General features: G+C 35.8%; 1 long non-coding RNA gene across 1 annotated transcript in view; it reads left to right on the forward strand.

Moving 5' to 3' along the window:
- The first annotated feature begins 637 nt into the window (after positions 1–637).
- LOC143046609 (uncharacterized) overlaps positions 638–19,362 on the forward strand; it is a 30,567-nt gene continuing 11,842 nt past the window's right edge. The window contains exons 1-3 of the long non-coding RNA XR_012969182.1: positions 638–697; positions 9,813–9,945; positions 14,483–15,096. This is a non-coding gene — a long non-coding RNA (uncharacterized LOC143046609). The remainder of the gene's footprint in view (positions 698–9,812; positions 9,946–14,482; positions 15,097–19,362) is intronic.

Genomic DNA, 19,362 nt, shown 5'->3' on the forward strand with positions numbered 1-19,362 from the left:
AAAAAAAAAAAAACAGGGTTGGGGGTTTCACATGTCCCGCTGTGTCTCAAAAACAATATATGGTTATTGCTTAAAACTTTCTCAGAAACTATTTATGATTATTGCATAAAAAAAAACTGGGTTGGGGGTTTCACATGTCCCGCCGTGTCTCAAAAACAATGTATGGTTATTGCTTAAAACTTTCTCAGAAACTATTTATGATTATTGCATAAAACTTCCACACAAGACGTCGGGCGTATCATGCGCTCATGGCGCAGCTGTTTATTAAGTGGTGTTATAGGAAATCAATTATACATGGTATAGAAATCGTTTTAGCTTTTTGATACATGCGTTCTGAATTTTTCACCATAGTTTTTAGATTGATTTGTTCCCTTAACATCCACTAACAAATACTATTTCATGCATATTGAGGTCAATAAAAAAATATCACTAATTATAAAAGATAGGTAATGCTAGGCGGGTTCGACAAAGAATGTGTAAATAAAATGAGCTTATACAATTACGACTATAACAAATATTGTTTGCCAATTCTCCTCCCTCTTGTAAGGCAAAATTTAATTGATAAAATTGATAAAAACAAACTGGACAAATAATATAAATACTTTTAAGACAAACATAATTGGTCTTTTTAACTGAATGTTGAGGCTGACTACAACTAAAGAAAAAATGAAGTGGAAAGGAGTACTGTTTGTTTTTGGTTAGTATAACTTCATTGATATACTTTTGAAAATGAAGTGTTGCATAAGGATAATATCGCTTTCTATCTAACTAATATATATGATATAACTCCTGGTCGCGTTTTATCAAAATAGATATAAGAAGATATGGTATGAGAAAACTCACCATTAAAGTCTCAATTTGCCAAACGTTTATTTTGTAATATTTTGAGATGATACGACAAGTACTTCCTATCTCAAATGTCAATTGATGGTTATAATCTATTCTACATCATCCACTTAAAGGTATGTAACATTCGGTTTTTTTTATTGTCGCGTCAGTTCTGCTTTTTTAGATATCGCCGCCATATAATCATAATATATTCCCCATCTCTATTCTCAAATTTATGTTTGTACTGATGTGTCCTTAAGCAATCAATCAATATATTTAACATTAAGGATATCAATCATTTTATATCAATCATGTTTTATTAATTGTGTCGGTAATTGAATATAACATTTTTAAATCTATGAACAAAATATGCTTCACGACAGATGTTATATCGATTGGCAATTCAATCCAGTATAGAACTCCCTTTACGGCTGAAACGGAACCACGTTTACTAGAAGTCTAGTCCAAATCTTTATGACGTCTTGCAAGGCTATTTAGACAACAGCCGAAGGCCACCAATGGATATTCAAGCAGCGAGAAAGTCCTTAAACTTATACTTTAATTCTGTACTACCCATACCTTCACTTCGGGACTCCCTCAAAATTCAAGCCTGTCGCTTTTTATTTTAGTTTATTTTGGAAACATTCCCAAGTTATGTCTCAATGATATGAAACATAGAGATCATAATTCGGAACCAGTTTGTAAACAAAACAAAATATATACAAAAGAGGTGTGGTTTGTGAAACAGTTGTATTTACAAAGTGCAACCTACTAAAACATGTGTTCCATTTTTATCATTTCGGGGCCTTTTTTAGTCGTTTATATGGTACAGGGTTTTCTCGTTGTTGAAGACAGAACAGTTGCCTATATTTGCTTACATCCACTTCATTTGAATGAATAATAGTTTTTTCACTGGCAGTCATATCATATCGCCTATTCTTTACAGCGAATGACCGTGAGGGCATTCCGGTGTATAATTGTTGCCACAGATATTTCTACTCACGGGAATTGCGTTTTTGATTGATAACCGAACGTATTCCGTATAATTACACAGATGTATCGAGTGCAAAATAACGTTCCTTTTTGGCTCGTTAATTTTATCAATAAATATTCATGAAAATAATTTTTAAGAACATAGATAAATGATATGAAGATGTTTTGTCGTGAGATATATATATATATATAGAATAATACACGGCAAAATATGTATCGCATGCTGTATCACTACGAGAAACCCCGAGGGCTGATATTGGTCGAGTGGTAATACAGACAGCATGCGATACGGATTTTGCCATGTATTATTCTGTTTATCATATTGTCTAATAGAATCAGATTTATTGGATTCCATTTCTTTAAAATCGTCCCCAAATGAAAGCAAGAATAGAACATTATGATATCCCTGTATTTTTCCAGCTAACTTGGTTTTTTTTTATAGACTTCCTTTTTTGCTTAATATCCACATCGTAATGCCCCTATACCCTTATTACATTCTTAATATATGTTTAAGACCATGAATTAAAATGCATCCACTAACGATACTGTCCTTTCAACTAAAATTAATTTAAAAAAAAAACTAAGTAACAACATGACTGATTTATGTCAAATGAATATCATGAGATATAGAAATGTTTAAAAGTTTTATTGTTTATTTGGAGATGACATTATTCATGATCATTTTATACTATGACGAGGTGAACACCAAGACAAATATTTCTTGAAAAATTGGCTATCTATTCTAACCAAATTAAAATCGTAAACATTTTCATTCGTTTTTAACCATCAGGTAATGAAAATAAACTTCATGAAAATTATGACCAAATACATAGAGAATAATACATGGCAAAATCCGTATCATATGAGGTATCATCCCGAGATACCATATCAGCCCGAGGGATGATATTGGTCGAGGGTGATACGGCATGTGATACGGATTTTGACATGTTTTATACGCTTTATCATATATTTCAACAGGAGAGCATAATATATATCAACTGCTTTTCTGATCCATAGCACCTGGGTTATCTTACAATTTGCGTGCTGTTGTTTTAAAAATATTTTGTTTATTGTATTGTTTTGTGTGTTTTGTCTTTTTTAAAGTTGCATTTCGTTTGCCAACAAAAATGAAAACTTGACGTTCGTGACGTCGCATGCCAAACAATGACGTCATTTAATATGCGTCATGCCCGAATGACCGTTCATATCGGACCAAATTTAAGCCAAAAATGAAAAAAGAATAAGTAGGGCTGTGATAAAGGGTAAGATAAAGGGTGCGCATCAAAGTTTAATTATCAAACATTCAAAACTACTGTATTAACTACTAAATATATGATAAATATGAATAAACAATAAAATGTCAGATCAAACGTTGACGTCATTCGATTTCTGACGTCACGCTATATACCCAATACGGGTTTTGCTATGCCATACGGGTTTAGCTATGCGATACGGGGTATGCGATACAGGGTAGTTGATACAGACTGAAAAAAAGAACCTTTATCAGATATACAAAATTGCTGTACTAAATATGTGATAAATATCAATAACAAATGAAAAATACCGAAAATGTTCAAAGAACAATTGAAGGTCTTTCCACCAATAAAGATCAATTTTGATATTGAACTATGAAAATTCAATTTGAAATAGTATATCCAGCGTCTAATGATAGCTTATTGTACACTGATTCCAAAAGTATATGGTTTCTATACATTTTTTTCTAAATATGGGTGATAAATTAATACTTCTGGTTTGAAATATGTCACTTCCGATTTTATTTGATAGTTTACTTGATACTAATTCCAAAACAATATATTGTTCAATATATTTTTTCATTAAAAATGTTAAAAAAAATAACTAGTTCCGGTTTATACAAGGTCACTTCCGGTTGGCTTTTCCATGGTCAACTGACTTACAACGTAATGCAATAAGTCCCATGGCTTCTATCATGTATTAATATGAGATAAAAGCAAAGGTCAAAATCTAGAACGTCAATTTTACATATGACCTTGAGTTCAATTTCAAGGTCATAAACCAAGGGCTTCAACTCAAAAGACCATAGGTCTGAATTATATATGGTGAATGAGTTATATCCCTATATGCCTAATTTTTAATATAAGAGAGGAGAAAGCTCCAATTTAATGTTACCGTACCCTTTCATCCAAATTTCATGTGTTAGGACATGACGCAACTTAAAATTTAGTAAAAATATGTTGTCGATTTCTTATACGGTTTTAGAAAAGAATTGAAAATAAGCCAAAATCAAAATTTAAAATATGACCTAGACCTCTGTCTTTAGCTTAATTTTCTTATTTTTAAATCAAGAACCTCAAATCAAAAGATCCTAGATCTCTATCACTTATAGTTTACAAGATGGAAATGCATATTACTTATATCACATGCATAAGGGGAAATAACTCTCATATGAAGTGTTCATATCGCTTCGGTCAAAATGGAACAAATCATGCAAAGGATATACCGAGCAACTTGATACAAAAATTTGTAACTTTCTTTTGCGATTACGAAGGAGATGCAAAATTGTTCGGGGAGATAACTCTTACAAAGAAAATTGTTTGGCTTAGAATAGGTGAAAATAAAAAGCGCATATTTTTTATTATACTACAGTGAAACCTGTTTAAACCGAACCTCTTCTGGACTAAGGATTGTGTTCGGTTTTGGCTGATGTTCGGTTTTATCAGGTTCACAACGCATACAATTTGATATGACGGTGCTTTAGAAAATGTTTGGTTTATACAGGTTTTCGGTTTAAGCAGGATTCGGTTTAGCCAGGTTTCACTGTATGTAAGAAATATATAAGAGACATATTTCGAAACAAAATGTTTACGCGAGAACAGAATTTGGCGGAAGAAGACAAAAATAATAATAATCAAACCAAATACTATAATAGATCTTTCTACAGAAAAGTGGAAAGACCTAAAAAAATATATCAACAAACCAGAGTATACTGATAACAAATGATTATATCACTACAAAATAATAGTTATTACGATGAGGTTGAATTCGCTGTCATGTATTTTTAATTCACATACGAACTTGTATCAGAAATAAAATATACCTATGTACTTTAACATCACTTTCAGGTATAGAGATGTGATTTTCTTGTGACCATCCACAAGAACTTGTGGTCATTCGAAGTTCAGTACTTCAGTACTTTGATTATAATGATAAAGTCTTCACCATGATTTCGAGGTTGAATTTAAATCCACAGAACTAATAGCTAGGTTATACAAAGTGGGTCAACTGGGAATATGTACTAGAAATAGCTAACTATGTGGTATGTGCTTAGCTCATTGTTAAATTTCCTAACTCATTTGGTATTCACGAGCTTGTACCGCAGACTTTGTTAAAAGTCACAACTGCTAAGTAGAAAGTTGATAATCCAGGGTTGTCAATCCGTCAGATGAAGGTACGGAATCAGTCGAGTTGTGACGAATGCCAGGGTTATGTCAAAGAATGTATCGTTCTTTTTCTTAAAAAGAATTAAATAAACGGATAAAACATAATGGTCTGGAAGTATAGATTCTAGGGACCGACGTTTTTAATCATATCAATTACGTGCGATCGTGTTCATTTTATGTGGCATGGTATATTTGAAACCTTTACTGTTTAATCCAGTTTTTGGTATTATGTATTCGGTATTTATACATCCCGCTATCGTGTTATTGTTATTGAATTATAACACAATGTTTACATTCATTATTTGTCCTTTCAAATTTTTGTAATACATTATCAGAACAAAAAAATATCTCAAACTAAAAATTTTGTTTGGTGGCGTTGGAAGATTTATTTATTGGTTATACAGAATAACAATCTTGTGTGTTCCAAATTTTTCCTCTAATATGAGTAAAGAATAATTATCACTAGATAAAGTTAAACCTGACACAGCACGATTAGCTTCTCCTTGTAGCTTGCTCCAAAGACAATTGAATTATTATCTGTCTTATCTGTCATTGCTCTGTTTTTATTTAGTAAAATGTCTTGTTTGTACTTGTCATATAAGATAACGTTGATGTAGTAAATGAAAAAATACTTGGTTTTTTTTTCTCCTCAAAATACATCTACTTGATGTTCTCAGTTTTGTTCTTTGAACGTTACGAACAGCCGTTCTATATAAATAATTCACGTTACGAACGGCTACCTTCGAAGTTACGTACGGCTTCTTGTTTTTTTAACGTCGTATAAAACCATTTGACGGAAATTACGAACAGCCGCTTGCACTGCACTAATATTAGAAAAGTAGAATAGAATGATATACAAAATGAATAAAAATTATATATAACTAATATTAATATAATAAATAACATCAAACCAGAGTATACTGAACACAAATGAATATATCACTACAATATATTTAGTTGTTACGATAAGGTTAAATTCCGTATTATGTAATCATCATTAACACACGAAATTGTGTCAGAAAAAAATATATCTTTGTAGTCTTTTGTAGACGAAACGCGGGTATGGCGTATATATAAAATTTAGTCCTGGTATCTATGATGAGTTTATTTGTACCTTAACCTCACTTTCGGGTATATAAATGGGATTTTCTTTTCTGAGAAAAGTGCTTGTGACCATCCACCTGAACTTGCGGTCATCCGATGTTCAGTGCTTTGAAAAGTAAAGTGTTTGTTTTAATGGTTATTGGATTATGACACAATGTTTACATTCATTATTTGTCCTTTCAAATTCTTGTAATACATTATCAGAACAAAATTCACTAATTTCTTCTGACAAATAAACACAAGCGTTCTTCAGGTTGAACTTTTTGGGCACATGCTTCTATGATGAGAATTTACTTTAATATGTTCCATTTCGCCTTAGCTCCTTTTGAAATATTTAACTAAAGTAATGCATCTTCGGGTAGTTTTGATCTGATAATAGATACAAACACGTCTTGGTTCACATCATGTTTCAAAACTTCGAATAATCTGTTAAATTTATAAAAAAAATCTCTCAAACTAGAAATTTTGTTTGATGGCGTTGGAAGATTTATTTATTGGTTATACAGAATATCAATCTTGTGTGTTTCAAAATCTTTCCCCATATATGGATAAAGAATGATATCACTAGACAAAGTTAAACCTGACACTGCACGAGCATCACTGAAGAGACATGTATTGTCGAAATGCACATCTGGTGCAAGAAAATTGGTAACGTTAATTTTATTACTACCACTGGGTCGATGCCTCTGTTGGTGGACTATTAGTCCCCGAGGGTATCACCACCCCAGTAGCCAGTACTTCAGTACTGGCATGAAAATACGGATTTTTTGTGTTATAAAAATTTACTGTTACAAAATGATAGAAATTATTATAAATTAAGGAATGTATCTCCCTCATGCAAAGCTGTGACTCCTTTCACGGATTTGGCTATACTTTTTGGACCTTTTGAATTATAGCTCTTCATCTTTTATATAAGCTTTGGATTTCAAATATTTTGGCCACGAGCATCACTGAAGAGACATGTATTGTCGAAATCCACATCTGGTGCCTGAAAATTGGTACCGTTAATGTTATTACTACCACTGGGTCGATGCCTCTGCTGGTGGACTATTAGTCTTCGAGGGTATCACCACCCCAGTAGCCAGTACTTCGGTACTGGCATGAAAATACGGATTTTTTTGTGTTATTAAAATTTACTGTTACAAAATGATAGAAATTATTATAAATTAAGGAATGTATCTCCCTCATGCAAAGCTCTGATTCCTTTCACGGATTTGGCTATACTTTTTGGACCTTTTGGATTATAGCTCTTCATCTTTTATATAAGCTTTGGATTTCAAATATTTTGGCCACGAGCATCACTGAAGAGACATGTATTGTCGAAATGCACATCTGGTGCAAGAAAATTGGTACCGTTAATTTTATTACTACCACTGGGTCGATGCCTCTGCTGGTGGACTATTAGTCCCCGAGGGTATCACCACCCCAGTAGCCAGTACTTGGGTACTGGCATGAAAATACGGATGTTTTGTGTTATTAAAATTTACTGTTACAAAATGATAGAAATTATTATAAATTAAGGAATGTATCTCCCTCATGCAAAGCTTTGATTCCTTTCGAGGATTTGGCCATACTTTTTGGACCTTTTGGATTTTAGCTCTTCATCTTTTATATAAGCTTTGGATTTCAAATATTTTGGCCACGAGCATCACTGAAGAGACATGAATTGTCGACATGCGCATCTGGTGCAAGAAAATTGGTACCGTTAATTTTATTACTACCACTGGGTCGATGCCTCTGCTGGTGGACTATTAGTCCCCGAGGGTATCACCACCCCAGTAGCCAGTACTTCGGTACTGGCATGAAAATACGGATTTTGTTGTGTTATTAAAATTTACTGTTACAAAATGATAAAAATTATTATAAATTAAGGAATGTATCTCCCTCATGCAAAGCTCTGATTCCTTTCACGGATTGGCTATACTTTTTGGACCTTTTGGATTATAGCTCTTCATCTTTTATATAAGCTTTGGATTTCAAATATTTTGGCCACGAGCATCACTGAAGAGACATGTATTGTCGAAATGCGCATCTGGTGCCTGAAAATTGGTACCGTTAATGTTATTACTACCACTGGGTCGATGCCTCTGCTGGTGGACTATAAGTCCCCGAGGGTATCACCACCCCAGTAGCCAGTACTACGGTACTGGCATGAAAATACGGATTTTTTGTGTTATTAAAATTTACTGTTACAAAATGAAAGAAATTATTATAAATTAAGGAATGTATCTCCCTCATGCAAAGCTCTGATTCCTTTCACGGATTTGGCTATACTTTTTGGACCTTTTGGATTATAGCTCTTCATCTTTTATATAAGCTTTAGCATGTTTAGATTTCAAATATTTTGGCCACGAGCATCACTGAAGAGAAATGTTTTGTCGAAATGCGCATCTGGTGCAAGAAAATTGGTTACGTTAATTTTATTAAGCTTCTTCTTGTAGCTTGCTCCAAAGATAATTGAATTTCTCCGTAGGGTGGAGGACCAATACAGCTGACCGGGAATCTATACCAGTTCCAACACGGAAACAGCCAGTTCATAACACTTTGATAAAATAATCCAACTTTTTCAATACAGATTTGTTCTGAATGCTGTATTACATACATCAAATGTGAATATAGGGCCAATACTTCCAATACGGACTGGTAATGATGTGAACATAGGGCCAATATATCCAATACGGACTGGCAATGATGTGAATATAGGGCCAATATTTCTAATAAGGACTGGCAATGAATCCTGAATTACATGCACAATATATGTTTACATATAATTCAGGATTCATTGCAAGTCCGTATTGCAAATATTGGACCGGGCCGAAGAGCAATATAGATCACGTGATTTATATGACCAGGACGAAGTCACCAGTATGACACATGCCGTTTTGGTAGTATTGGGGCTGTTTTAATCGTATTATCTAATAAAGTCATATATGAGACAGTTGCACGAAATTCAAATGAAGTACCTAAAAATGTTCACATATAATACAATCACCGGAGTCAAGGTAACAAAGAAAGGAAAAATTTCTAGTAACAATTAACGGAGCTAAAAAAAATAATTAATGGAGAATAACAGTCCATAAATTCAAATAATGAAACTTTCGCTATTCGTGACACTGCTGTACCTTAATTTTTGAAATTTTTACCTATTGTATGGGTTTGCTTTGTTCAAACATTGTTGTTAATATATATAAAGGAATTTTATGCGACTGTCGTACAGTGATAGATTAATGCTAGCTATACGACCAGGTTTAATCGACCATTTTCTACGTAAGGAAATGTCTGTACCAAGTCAGGAATATGACAGTTGTTTTCCATTTGTTTGTGCTTTTGATTTTTGCCATTTGATAAATGACTTTCCGTTTTGAAAGTTTCCTAGGAGTTCGGTTTTTTTAAACATATTTATTAAGCTATGTTAATATAAGTCGTTTATGAGTTAATTAAAATTCAATTATTGTCTTCTTGCAACAGGTATTCTTATCGGGTTATCGGAAGAGAGACGGGAAATAAATGATCTGATGATGTCAAAAGAGGAGCCTAACCCCTTGTACTTTTGGCAACTTAGATCGTCGAAACACGACCTGTCTTACCTCAGTCAACACAGGTAGGCATTATCCATGTGTTTAGTCATTGTACAACTGAATCCCGCCTAAGAAACAGGTAGGCATTAACCCTGTGTTTAGACATTGTATAACTGAATCCCGCCTAAGATACAGGTAGGCATTATCCCTGTGTTTAGACATTGTACAACTGAATCCCACCTAAGACACAGGTAGGCATTATCCCTGTGTTTAGACATTGTACAACTGAATCCCGCCTAAGACACAGGTAGGCATTATCCATGTGTTTAGTCATTGTACAACTGAATCCCGCCTAAGAAACAGGTAGGCATTATCCCTGTGTTTAGACATTGTATAACTGAATCCCGTCTAAGACACAGGTAGGCATTATCCCTGTGTTTAGACATTGTACAACTGAATCCCGCCTGACACAGGTAGGCATCATCCCTGTGTTTAGTCATTGTACAACTGAATCCCGCCTAAGAAACAGGTAGGCATTATCCCTGTGTTTAGACATTGTATAACTGAATCCCGTCTAAGACACAGGTAGGCATTATCCCTGTGTTTAGACATTGTACAACTGAATCCCGCCTAAGACACAGGTAGGCATTATCCCTGTGTTTAGACATTGTACAACTGAATCCCGCCTAAGACACAGGTAGGCATTATCCATGTGTTTAGTCACTGTACAACTGAATCCCGCCTGAGACACAGGTAGGCATTATCCCTGTGTTTAAACATTGTACAACTGAATCCCGTCTAAGACACAGGTAGGCATTGTCCCTGTGTTTAGACATTGTACAACTGAATCCCGCCAAAGACACAGGTAGGCATTATCCCTGTAATTAGACATTGTACAACTGAATCCCGACTAAGACACAGGTAGGCATTATCCCTGTGTTTAGACATTGTACAACTGAATCCCGCCTAAGACACAGGTAGGCATTATTCCTGTGTTTAAACATTGTACAACTGAATCCCGCCTAAGACACAGGTAGGCATTATCCATGTGTTTACTCATTGTACAACTGAATCCCGCCTAAGACACACGTAGGCATTATCCCTGTGTTTAGACATTGTACAACTGAATCCCGCCTAAGACACAGGTAGGCATTATCCATGTGTTTAGACATTGTACAACTGAATCCCGCCTAAGACACAGGTAGGCATTATCCCTGTGTTTAGACATTGTACAACTGAATCCCGCCTAAGACACAGGTAGGCATTAACCCTGTGTTTAGACATGGTACAACTGAATCCCGCCTAAGATACAGGTAGGCATTATCCATGTGTTTAGACATGGTACAACTGAATCCCGCCTAAGAAACAGGTAGGCATTATCCATGTGTTTAGACATGGGACAACTGAATCCCGCCTAAGAAACAGGTAGGCATTATCACTGTGTTTAGACATTGTACAAATGAATCCCGCCTTATACACAGGTAGGCATTATCCATGTGTTTAGACATGGGACAACTGAATCCCGCCTAAGACACAGGTAGGCATTATCCATGTGTTTAGTTATTGTACAAATGAATCCCGCCTAAGACACAGATAGGCATTATCCATGTGTTTAGTCATTGTACAACTGAATCCCGCCTAAGACACAGGTAGGCATTATCCATGTGTTTAGTCATTGTACAAATGAATCCCGCCTAAGACATAGGTAGGCATTATCCATGTGTTTAGTCATTGTACAAATGAATCCCGCCTAAGACACAGGTAGGCCTTATCCATGTGTTTAGTCATTGTACAACTGAATCCCGCCTAAGATACAGATAGGCATTATCCATGTGTTTAGTCATTGTACAACTGAATCCCGCCTAAAACACAGATAGGCATTATCCCTGTGTTTAGTCATTGTACAACTGAATCCCGCCTAAGAAACAGGTAGGCATTATCCATGTGTTTAGACATAGTACAACTGAATCCCACCTAAGAAACAGGTAGGCATTATCCATGTGTTTAGACATGGGACAACTGAATCCCGCCTAAGAAACAGGTAGGCATTATCCCTGTGTTTAGACATTGTACAAATGAATCCCGCCTTATACACAGGTAGGCATTATCCATGTGTTTAGACATGGTACAACTGAATCCCGCCTAAGACACAGGTAGGCATTATCCATGTGTTTAGACATGGTACAACTGAATCCCGCCTAAGACACAGGTAGGCATTATCCATGTGTTTAGACATTGTACAACTGAATCCCGCCTAAGACACAGGTAGGCATTATCCCTGTGTTAAGACATGGTACAACTGAATCCCGCCTAAGATACAGGTATGCATTATCCATGTGTTTAGACATGGTACAACTGAATCCCACCTAAGACACAGGTAGGCATTATCCATGTGTTTAGACATTGTACAACTGAATCCCGCCTAAGACACAGGTAGGCATTATCCCTGTGTTTAGACATGGTACAACTGAATCCCGCCTAAGACACAGGTAGGCATTATCCATGTGTTTAGACATGGTACAACTGAATCCCGCCTAAGAAACAGGTAGGCAATATCCATGTGTTTAGACATGGTACAACTGAATCCCGCCTAAGAAACAGGTAGGCATTATCCATGTGTTTAGACATGGGACAACTGAATCCCGCCTAAGAAACAGGTAGGCATTATCCCTGTGTTTAGACATTGTACAAATGAATCCCGCCTTATACACAGGTAGGCATTATCCATGTGTTTACACATGGTACAACTGAATCCCGCCTAAGGCACAGGTAGGCATTATCCATGTGTTTAGTCATTGTACAACTGAATCCCGCCTAAGACACAGGTAGGCATTATCCATGTGTTTAGTCATTGTACAAATGAATCCCGCCTAAGACACAGGTAGGCATTATCCATGTGTTTAGTCATTGTACAAATGAATCCCGCCTAAGACACAGGTAGGCATTATCCATGTGTTTAGTCATTGTACAAATGAATCCCGCCTAAGACACAGGTAGGCATTATCCATGTGTTTAGTCATTGTACAACTGAATCCCGTCTAAGACACAGATAGGCATTATCCATGTGTTTAGTCATTGTACAACTGAATCCCGCCTAAGACACAGGTAGGCATTATCCATGTGTTTAGTCATGGTACAACTTAATCCCGCCTAAGATACAGGTAGGCATTGTCCCTGTGTTTAGTCATTGTACAACTGAATCCCGCCTAAGACACAGGTAGGCATTATCCATGTGTTTAGACATGGTACAACTGAATCCCGCCTAAGACACAGATAGGCATTATCCATGTGTTTAGACATTGTACAACTGAATCCCGCCTAAGACACAGGTAGGCATTATCCATGTGTTTAGTCATTGTACAACTGAATCCCGCCTAAGACACAGATAGGCATTATCCATGTGTTTAGTCATTGTACAACTGAATCCCGCCTAAGACACAGGTAGGCATTATCCATGTGTTTAGACATGGTACAACTGAATCCCGCCTAAGATACAGGTAGGCATTATCCCTGTGTTTAGTCATTGTACAACTGAATCCCGCCTAAGACACAGGTAGGCATTATCCATGTGTTTAGACATGGTACAACTGAATCCCGCCTAAGACACAGATAGGCATTATCCATGTGTTTAGTCATTGTACAACTGAATCCCGCCTAAGACACAGGTAGGCATTATCCATGTGTTTAGTCATTGTACAACTGAATCCCGCCTGAGACACAGGTAGGCATTATCCCTGTGTTTAGTCATTGTACAACTGAATCCCGCCTGAGACATAGGTAGGCATTATCCCTGTGTTTAGACATTCTACAACTGAATCCCGTCTAAGACACAGGTAGGCATTATCCATGTGTTTAGTCATTGTACAAATGAATCCCGCCTAAGACACAGGTAGGCATTATCCATGTGTTTAGACATGGTACAACTGAATACCGTCGTAGATATAAAAAAACTCTGAGGCAGGTACCTGTGCGGAAAAGAGGAGAAACGATTGTAAAGAACACTGCACACCTCTTATGGTCACCGTTACGAAAGGTTGCCAGATGTGACAACTGTTACTCGATAGTGGCATGTTTTCCTGGTCTTTGATCTTTTGTTGTTATTGTTGTTATTGTATTTGGTAGGCGGCTTACTTATGTAGTAAAGTCTTAGATCTTGAAAATAGCAGGATAGTCGTCTGATCTGCACAGTAACTGGGTGTTTCCAATTCCATATCGTAATATTTTAATCAAACAAAGAATGCTGCATGCACAACTCTTCTGGTCTGGTTTCAGAATTCATGTGATTCTCCTTTGATTGGTGTATCATTAAAACTAGTTTTACGAGTTTTCAACAGAGGCGAAAGATACCAAAGGGACATCCAACCTACAAAGTCGAAAATAAACTGCTAACGTAATGACTATATGGGGGAAAGGCCAACAGACAAACAGTTATACACAAAACACAACATAAACATATAATAAGATTAAAGACAGAGTGACACGAACTTTTCCAAAACCTGGGGTGATCCCAGATGCTCCGGAAGGGGGAGCAGGTCCTGCTCCACATGTTTAACATCCGAATACTATATTAACTTTCAAAACTATTTAGACCTTTATTGTATTGTTTAACTTTTATTGTAGTTACGCCGTCTTGTACAACGTTAATGCTCCTCAGCTCTCCTCGATTACAACAGGAACCGATGTGCTGGATTTTACCCCAACCAGCAATCAGTATGTCAAAATATCATCTATTCAAGATTATGCTACCGCAGGCTTTGTTAATGCAATGACTATCGCGGTTAATATATATTTTACTAGTGAAACACAAAACACGCCGTTAATTCAGTTGTTTGACGCTGCAGGACAATTGACCATAGATATACGACTTACAGGGATTGTTCTAAGTGTATACTATGTAGATAGTAATGGCATTTGGTACAATGGAGAAGTAACTAAACTAAAGCCTGGAGAGTGGTTTCTCGTCGGATTTACGTTTAATATGAAATGGACCAATGACGACCAGGCTGACTTATTCATTGTAAAAGATGGGAGCAGGGCAACTGCTACTGAAATAGGGATGGGTGGAGAGAGCATTACATTGCCTGCATTTGAATCGATTGTGATCGGTGGAGATGGAAGTACGAATTTCCAGGGTGAGATGAACTGTGTACAGTTTTATAATATTGCAATCATAGGACCAACCAGAGACGGTAGTGTAGGACTATGTGACCAGCAAACAGAAACCCCAGACAATGGTATGTATGTTAGTATAAGATAACAGAAACCCCAGACAATGGTATGTATGTTAGTATAAGATAACAGAAACCCCAGACAATGGTATGTATGTTAGTATAAGATAGCAGAAACCCCAGACAATGGTATGCATGTTAGTATAAGATATCAGAAACCTCAGACAATGGTATGTATGTTAGTATAAGATAGCAGAAACCCCAGACAATGGTATGTATGTTAGTATAAGTTAACAGAAACCTCAGACAAAGGTATGTATGTTAGTATAAGATAACATAAACCTCAGACAATGGTATGTATGTTAGTATAAGATAGCAGAAACCCCAGACAATGGTATGTATGTTAGTATAAGATAACAGAAACCTCAGACAATGGTATGTATGTTAGAATAAGATAACAGAAACCCCAGACAATGGTATGTATGTTAGTATAAGATAACAGAAACCCCAGACAATGGTATGTATGTTAGTATAAGATAGCAGAAACCCCAGACAATGGTATGTATGTTAGTATAAGATAATAGAAACCCCAGACAATGGTATGTATGTTAGTATAAGATAACAGAAACCCCAGACAATGGTATGTATGTTAGTATAAGATAACAGAAACCCCAGACAATGGTATGTATGTTAGTATAAGATAGCAGAAACCCCAGACAATGGTATGCATGTTAGTATAAGATATCAGAAACCTCAGACAATGGTATGTATGTTAGTATAAGATAGCAGAAACCCCAGACAATGGTATGTATGTTAGTATAAGTTAACAGAAACCTCAGACAAAGGTATGTATGTTAGTATAAGATAACATAAACCTCAGACAATGGTATGTATGTTAGTATAAGATAGCAGAAACCCCAGACAATGGTATGTATGTTAGTATAAGATAACAGAAACCTCAGACAATGGTATGTATGTTAGAATAAGATAACAGAAACCCCAGACAATGGTATGTATGTTAGTATAAGATAACAGAAACCCCAGACAATGGTATGTATGTTAGTATAAGATAGCAGAAACCCCAGACAATGGTATGTATGTTAGTATAAGATAATAGAAACCCCAGACAATGGTATGTATGTTAGTATAAGATAACAGAAACCCCAGACAATGGTATGTATGTTAGTATAAAATAACAGAAACCTCAGACAATGGTATGTATGTTAGTATAAGATAACAGAAACCTCAGACAATGGTATGTATGTTAGTATAAGATAACAGAAACCTCAGACAATGGTATGTATGTTAGTATAAGATAGCAGAAACCTCAGACAATGGTATGTATGTTAGTATAAGATAACAGAAACCTCAGACAATGGTATGTATGTTAGTATAAGATAGCAGAAACCCCAGACAATGGTACGTATGTTAGTATAAGATAACAGAAACCTCAGACAATGGTACGTATGTTAGTATAAGATAGCAGAAACCCCAGACAATGGTATGTATGTTGGTATAAGATAGCAGAAACCTCAGACAATGGTATGTATGTTAGTATAAGATAACAGAAACCCCAGACAATGGTATGTATGTTAGTATAAGATAGCAGAAACCTCAGACAATGGTATGTATGTTAGTATAAGATTGCAGAAACCTCAGACAATGGTATGTATGCTAGTATAAGATAAAAGAAACCTCAGACAGTGGTATGTATGTTAGTATAAGATAACAGAAACCTATGTTAGTATAAGATAACAGAAACCTCAGACAATGGTATGTATGTAAGTATAAGATAACAGAAACCCCAGACAATGGTATGTATGTAAGTATAAGATAACAGAAACCCCAGACATTGGTATGTATGTTAGTATAAGATAACAGAAACCTCAGACAATGGTATGTCTGTAAGTATAAGATAACAGAAACCCCAGACAATGGTATGTATGTTAGTATAAGATAACAGTAACCCCAGACATTGGTATGTATATGTTAGTATAAGATAACAGACACCTCAGACAATGGTATGTATGTTAGTATAAGATAACAGAAACCTCAGACAATGGTATGTATGTTAGTATAAGATAACAGACACCTCAGACAATGGTATGTATGTTAGTATAAGATAACAGAAACCCCAGACAATGGTATGTATGTTAGTATAAGATAACAGAAACCCCAGACAATGGTATGTATGTTAGTATAAGATAACAGACACCCCAGACAATGGTATGTATGTTCGTATAAGATAGCAGAAACCTCAGACAATGGTATGTATGTTAGTATAGGATAACAGAAACCTCAGACAATGGTATGTATGTTAGTATAAGATAGCAGAATCCTCAGACAATGGTATGTATGTTAGTATAAGATAACAGAAACCTCAGACAATGGTATGTATGTTAGTATAAGATAACAGACACCTCAGACAATGGTATGTATGTTAGTATAAGATAACAGAAACCTCAGACAATGGTATGTATGTTAGTATAAGATAACAGAAACCTCAGACAATGGTATGTATGTAAGTATAAGATAACAGAAACCTCAGACAATGGTGTGCATGTTAGTATAAGATAGCAGAAACCCCAGACAATGGTATGCATGTTAGTATAAGATAACAGAAACCCCAGACAGTGGTATGTATGTTAGTATAAGATAACAGGCACCTCAGACAATGGTATGTATGTTAGTATAAGATAACAGACACCCCAGACAATGGTATGTATGTTAGTATAAGATAACAGACACCCCAGACAATGGTATGTATGTTAGTATAAGATAACAGAAACCCCAGACAGTGGTATGTATGTTAGTATAAGATAACAGAAACCTCAGACAATGGTATGTATGTTAGTATAAGATAACAGAAACCCCAGACAATGGTATGTATGTTAGTATAAGATAACAGACACCCCAGACAATGGTATGTATGTTAGTATAAGATAGCAGACACCCCAGACAATGGTTTGTATGTTAGTATAAGATAACAGAAACCCCAGACAATGGTATGTATGTTAGTATAAGATAACAGAAACCTCAGACAATGGTATGTATGTTAGTATAAGATAACAGAAACCCCAGACAATGGTATGTATGTTAGTATAAGATAACAGAAACCTCAGACAATGGTATGTATGTTAGTATAAGATAACAGAAACCTCAGACAATGGTACGTATGTTAGTATAAGATAGCAGAAACCCCAGACAATGGTATGTATGTTGGTATAAGATAGCAGAAACCTCAGACAATGGTATGTATGTTAGTATAAGATAACAGAAACCCCAGACAATGGTATGTATGTTAGTATAAGATAGCAGAAACCTCAGACAATGGTATGTATGTTAGTATAAGATTGCAGAAACCTCAGACAATGGTATGTATGTTAGTATAAGATAAAAGAAACCTCAGACAGTGGTATGTATGTTAGTATAAGATAACAGAAACCTATGTTAGTATAAGATAACAGAAACCTCAGACAATGGTATGTATGTAAGTATAAGATAACAGAAACCCCAGACAATGGTATGTATGTAAGTATAAGATAACAGAAACCCCAGACATTGGTATGTATGTTAGTATAAGATAACAGAAACCTCAGACAATGGTATGTCTGTAAGTATAAGATAACAGAAACCCCAGACAATGGTATGTATGTTAGTATAAGATAACAGTAACCCCAGACATTGGTATGTATATGTTAGTATAAGATAACAGAAACCTCAGACAATGGTATGTATGTTAGTATAAGATAACAGACACCTCAGACAATGGTATGTATGTTAGTATAAGATAACAGAAACCTCAGACAATGGTATGTATGTTAGTATAAGATAACAGACACCTCAGACAATGGTATGTATGTTAGTATAAGATAACAGAAACCCCAGACAATGGTATGTATGTTAGTATAAGATAACAGAAACCCCAGACAATGGTATGTATGTTAGTATAAGATAACAGACACCCCAGACAATGGTATTGTTAGAAATTACGCACAGAAGAACGTTAACGTAACGCGCCATCATTGTAGATCGGACGTCGTGTTCTTATGACGTTAATCTTGTATCTTTAGTCATCAATACAAATTCATACAGTTTAGACGTCTTTGTTATATTACATGCAGTTTTAGTAAAACCACTTTACGATATTGGTACCGTGACCAGATGAAGACGACTACAAAGCTTAAATCTATTCGAGCGGGACACAGAAGCGCAGTTTCTAGGATTTTAAGAAGATTTGAGGAGAGAAGTGAAACAGAAGATAAACCGGAAGAGGACGAGTTAGAAACAATTTTGGATACATTGAAGGAAAAGCAAGATATTCTAAAGGAT

Source organism: Mytilus galloprovincialis, chromosome 9 (assembly GCF_965363235.1).
Source record: "Mytilus galloprovincialis chromosome 9, xbMytGall1.hap1.1, whole genome shotgun sequence".
NCBI classification, from domain to species: Eukaryota; Metazoa; Mollusca; class Bivalvia; order Mytilida; family Mytilidae; genus Mytilus; species Mytilus galloprovincialis.